This window comes from Adiantum capillus-veneris, chromosome 24 (assembly GCF_014529385.1).
Source record: "Adiantum capillus-veneris isolate H3 chromosome 24, ASM1452938v2, whole genome shotgun sequence".
Lineage (NCBI taxonomy): Eukaryota > Viridiplantae > Streptophyta > Polypodiopsida > Polypodiales > Pteridaceae > Adiantum > Adiantum capillus-veneris.
The window spans coordinates 57137433-57143634 of record NC_140954.1 but is presented as its reverse complement, the minus strand read 5'-3'; positions in this window follow the sequence as shown (position 1 = coordinate 57143634).

Genomic DNA, 6202 nt, shown 5'->3' with positions numbered 1-6202 from the left:
GTTATATGTAAAAAAGAGACTCAAGTAAAGCTCATGCAAGAGTTTCATGAGAGTCTATGGGCTGGACACAGGGGTGTGTGGACAACCTTCTCCAAGTTGAAAGAAAAATACTGGTGGAAGGGTATGTATAAAGATGTATCTCAGTTTGTAGAGTCATGTGTAACTTGTCAAATGTATTCAAATGTTCGACATCGTGATGGATTGCACCCTACATATCCACTAGCCATGCACTATAAATGGGTTGTGGATCTAGTCACGATGCCTTTAGGACTCTGGCAGATGAGATACTTGGTTCTTGCACGAGAGGACCTAACTAACCAGGTTGAAGGAAGAGCATTAAGAGCTAAGACCACAGAAGCTGTGTGAAAATTCCTTCTTGATGAGGTGATTTGCCGTTATGGTTGTGTGGGAAAAATCACTGCAGATCGAGGTGAACTGGATGCCGAAGAAGCAAGGGAGTTATTTTCTAGATTAGGGATCAAGATTTCTCTTACTACAGCTTACAACCCTGAAGGCAATGGAAAGAGTGAAAGAGGGCATCCTCCTATCATCAAAGCTTTGGCCAAGGCTTGCGAAGGAAGAGTTGGTGAGTGGCCAAAATTGTTACCATATGCTTTATGGGCTGATCGTACAACACATAGCTCAGTAACTGGCTACATGCCTGCGAAGCTAATGCATGGTCAAAAGCCAGTGATGCCAATTGAGGATACAATTCCCACATGGAATGTACTACCTTGGCAAGAGGGGCTTAGTAGGGAAGATCTCCTTGCCCTGCGTATAAGGCAGCTAGAGAGAAGACCTGGAGACATTGAAGCTGCAAAAGAATGACTCAAAAATGCAAGGTTGAAAAACAAGGACTATTTTGATCAGAGACATCGACTCAGGAGCAAATCAATTGACAAAGGTGACTGGGTTTTAGTGTATGATAGTAGCCTTGATAACCAGCACACCGTGATGCGTAAGTTCTCAAAAAGATGGTTTGGACCGTATGTTGTAAAGCATGTGCATGAAAATGCTACTTACAGCTTGTCTGAACTACATGGTACAGAAGTAAAGATTCCCATTGCAGGAAAAACGATTAAAATGTGTAAGAGAAGAGGAGATAATGATCTAGAAGATATTGATGAGGAAGAAGAGAAAAACACAAGTGAAGATCAAAGTGAACATGAAGCTCTGGAATCATCCAGTGAAGAAGAAGACAAGGAAGATGTACAAGAGGTCTAATCTTACAAAGAGACAATGTGGCACATACCGGAGGATGTGCAGGTTTAGAGGGGGTGGATGTCGTGTTGTGACACATACATAGTGGGAACGCATGCTACAAGATCTATCTTGTATTTTTTTAGATACATAATTATATTTCCTATAGTGTACATATGCATATTTAAGTATAATAATAAGCCTTCTATCTCATCCTATTATTTTTCTCAAGGGTAACATATCCTTACTTTACCATCAGAAAATACTATGGAAAAAGCATCAATAGCTCCACCTCTTTAACTTGGGGCAAAAAGCATTGATTCTTTATTTCTACTATTTCATTATCATCTCACACCCTAGCTAGATCCTATATCTAGGGTAAACTCTAATATATATATATTCTATGTATTTTTTATACTTTTCTTATATTTCTTTTTAAATAGCTACTAGGAGAGAATCAAATCCTAGTGGGACACTAGGTGGCATGATTTCAAAGATACACTTATTTTAATGCATTATTGCAAGCATGATTACAAAACTTTGTCAAGGAGCAATGTCATGCTTTCATATGGCATGAGGTGTCCTTTGGAATTAAATGAAAGTCTAGGCTAAGGAGACCACATGAAGACTTTTGCTGCCATAAATGGACCCTATTTTGATGAATTTTTTACACAAGGTTCCAATCCGAATTGAAAAACAATTTTAAAATGAAAATCGTAGCTAATGAGCTGAAGTTTTTGCCCATATTTTTACTTTTTTATTTGGAGCCACAGTTGAGGAGATATGATCAAAATACTGGACCCCAGTCTGCCCACATCATGCAGGGACAGGTCATTTCCAACTTTTCCAATTCCTGTTCACACTGGCTCCTCTCTTCTTGTGTAAACCCTTGTGGGTTCCCTTCACCTATAAAAGGGGACCTCTTCTTCCTTGGAAAGAACTGAAGCATTCAAGCCATTGATGAGAGGAATTCTTGAGGGAGTGAGTAGTAATGCCTAATTGTACTTAGCCATTAACATAAGCCCAAGCCTACACTTTCTCCTAGAGGAAGACTAGCCATTCTTGTACGCTATCCTTGGAAGATCAACTCTAATCAAATAAGTGAAGGGGATCGGGGAGCACCATAGACGGAGAGTGAGAGAGAGAAGGAGACACACGACACACAGATATGGGTGGGGAGACACAAAAGAGTGAGCAACTCCCTATACACTTATGCTATGTATAAGGTATACAAGTCAATGGGCGCCCAGACTCTGGGCGGCCGGGCAAGGCACAGACGCCTATACCCCAACAACCTCCCACTTAAAGGCGACTATGTCTTTAAGCAAGAGAACCTAGTCTAAAGACTACAAAAGGCGAGAGAAAACCTCTCTCAACCGATGTCCACTGGCTGACTGTGATCGTGTGCATCCGGCTGTCCTGCTCCCATGTAAGTCCATACACCACCAGACGTACCGCACACGTACTGCAAGTATGTATGCAATACCTGCATATCTCCCTCGTGCACTATGCCATCATCAATCAACAAACAACTGACAACCCCAACTGCAAATGCTCCCACTACAGCTGCGATATCCGGTCTCAAGATCAGCATCTCATACATGAGACCACCGAATGCCGATGCAATGCTAGCGGGCCCTGCTAGCTCTACGAAGCATGCATCAACATATATATCCCTGGCAATAGGCATCTCTGACTGACAAGGTGTGTCAGCCACATGCATCTCTTGACTGTCCGCAAAAGACGCATCAACCTATCGTGCAACCTCAGAGCAAACCAGCTGCTCTAGGTGTCTGCTGGAAGACATATCCTGCACAACTATATCCCCATGCTCACTGTCGAGCATAGAAAGGAATGAGTGCATAATCGCTGACATCTCAGTCTCCTCTGCAATCATCCACTGCAAACATGACCACTCAATCTGCTGTGACTCACTAGAGCTCTCATGCTCTAACTCCGTATGCATAGACTCTTGTACAACGTCCTCCTGTCGTGACTCACTAGAGCAAGACCGCTCTACCTGTCTATCCTGCATAGAAGTATCTCGCACAACTGACTCTCTGCTTTGCTCATTCACTAGCAAAGCATGCATGTCTGACTCTGTCACCTCTCTGTGTGACTGCTCAAGTCGTGCACCATCTGTGTGCACAATGAGCTCACTACTCTGCACTCCATGCAAAGTACCCTGCAACCCATGAGCAAAAGAGACTGTCCCGGTCTCTCGCTCTCTGCATGGCTGTAACAAGATCGAGACTCGATCATCTCGCAACAGTATTATGTGCAATGGGTACCATGTGCCAACTCTAGCACCTCTTGCAATCACTAGCGAACCCAAACGCATCACAAAATCTCGCTCTCGTAGCAAAATCTGACATCCACAATCTCTAAGCTGACCAATCGAGATCAAACTCACTGTCAAATCTAGTACATAGCGCACATGTCGTAACAAGTGAGATGCACCACTCGGTAATGACAGTCTCACATCTCTTGCACCTACTATCGCATGCACCGATCCATCGGTCAAACGTACACTGCCAAGCATCCCGCTAGAAGAGCTACAAAACCATTCACGATGCGACGTGACATGAAACATAGAATCTGCATCTAGCAACCACTGCGAAGGGAGTGCACTATCCACATGTATAGCATCTCGTGCATAGATCGAGGTAAAAGTGACATCCCTGTCACTAGTATACTCCGACACTACATCTGCCTCAACTGTCAAAGCAACTGAGTCCATGGCATCACTACATACATCTCTGAGACTGCCATGTCTCCTACGATGTCGCATACGACAAAAACAACGCCGTCTAACGTGTCCAGAATGACCACAATACCAACATGTCACCTGTCGGCGTGCTCGTGAATGTACATGTCTCACACGAGTCCTTGATGACTCAGATCTATCATACATTTCATGTAATCTGCGCCAAAGTGCTCTCGAAGTAGTCTCATACATAACAAGAGCATATACAGATTCCACAAGGTGCAAAGAGAGCGTAGATAGTACCATCTCCTCTAGCTCCTGCCACTGATCGTCAGACATGTTTGAAGGTCTACCTGCATCACCACTCAATGGTCGATGTAACCCTCGCTGTGTCAATGCATCAAGCATACACTCTCTCCATGCCGCAAAGTCTGACCCATCAAAAACGCGCATCTGTGAGAGGTCACAATCTGATCGATCACCTGTCTCTGCCATGAGCACAAGTAGCAAGCTAGATAGCAAAGCCACCTCACCAACAACACCTTGAAATTGTCTACAAATATGGCCAGAAACACAATGTAAAGCCTGTGAGACACACTCCAAAATAGAGCTCCCGCAATGTCAACCAAATCAGCCCTAAACTGGCTCGAATCGCTTCAAACAAAAGTCTGCAAATATGGCTGCAAATCAGCCCCAAAATTCAGTTCTTAAACAGCTGCATAAACAAGTCACAAACGTGTCCCAGATCAGCCTACAACTGAGCCATACATAGACACTTGCAAAGAGGAAACAATGGCTGAAAATTCAGCGCCCAAATAAGACCTCAAACCTGCCTGTAAACTTGTAAACCTGTAGCTAAAACCTGCTGAAAAACCTCAAGCCATTAGTGCTCGAATCCGGCTACCTAGCTCGTAGCCACACAAGCATGCATCACAATACTCACTCCTGTGAGTGTGCCAAGATAACTGTACGCCTGTCAAACCCGTGAGCTAATCACCAAGCCCACAATGTGCAGTATCGATGCATACACACGCACAAATCTCCCACCTGCAGAGAACACCGCACACAAATGCTGAGTGCAACCCGCAATCTCTACCTAGATCGCATAAATGATGCGCATAAAACTCCTGGGAAAATTTCTCCAGAGTTTTGTCAGTCAAACGTCCACAAAACCAGTAACCAAACTGATTGCACACTCAAAACCATGAGCAACCAAAGCGCATCAAACCGCACTCCAAATGCATGCACCAATCTCCACACTTTGCATACATCATTGCAAACACCTGCAAATCTAGTACACAAATATCTGCTCTACCTGTGACTGCCAAAAAACATGCTCGAGGCATACATTGCCGAGCTCAAAATGCAATCACATTAGTCTCCCTGAGCATCAAACCACATAAGGCATACATCATATCCTCCCACCTATGAGGAAACTTGCAGCAAATATCACTCTCACATTTGAGAGCAAACCATGTGTGGAATCCTCGACACACAATAAACAACTGCTGCTGCTGCAAAAAATTCAACGTTCAGAATTTTGAAATTCTGATATGACGAGCGCGTCCGGAGCGTGCCAATACCCCAAGGTAGACTCTTGGATCACATGTATCCGAGTCCGGGTGTGAAAGCTATGCCAAAAACCTCTCTTTCGGCCCAAAAACGCAGCATAAACTGCCAAAAGAGGGCTGAAAAATATAGCTCCTCAACCGTAGCTCGAATGAGGTTTCTGATGGCTCGAATGACTTCGAAAGGGGTGTAAAACGTCAATACACCTTGTGGAAACGCTCTCGGAAAGCTGAATTTGCCGATGCCGAAGTCGAAACCCTGTTTGCACTCTTGAAAGTGCGCGCGCGCGGACGCGATTTCGGGAATGAAACTGGCTCTCCGCTGTCGTCGTGACTGTGCACACACGCGTTCCCTCCGCACCTACGCTCTGATGCCAATTGAAGGGGATCGGGGAGCACCACAGACGTAGAGTGAGAGAGAGAAGGAGATACACGACAGATAGATATGGGTGGGGAGACACAAAAGAGTGAGCAGCCCCCTATACACTTATGCTATGTATAAGGTATACAAGTCAGTGGGCGCCCAAACTCTGGGCGGCCGGGCAAGGCACAGACGCCTATACCCCAACAAGAAGGTGTTGTACTTGGCGTATCAATTAAAGTGGAGTGCTCCCCTCTTCTTCTCTCTCCATCAATAATGGTGCCGAAGGGTTTGTCAAGTAAGATGTGTTCTACATTGATGTTTTCTTGATTTCTTGTTGTTTTCTTTTTCATTTCTAATCCGACA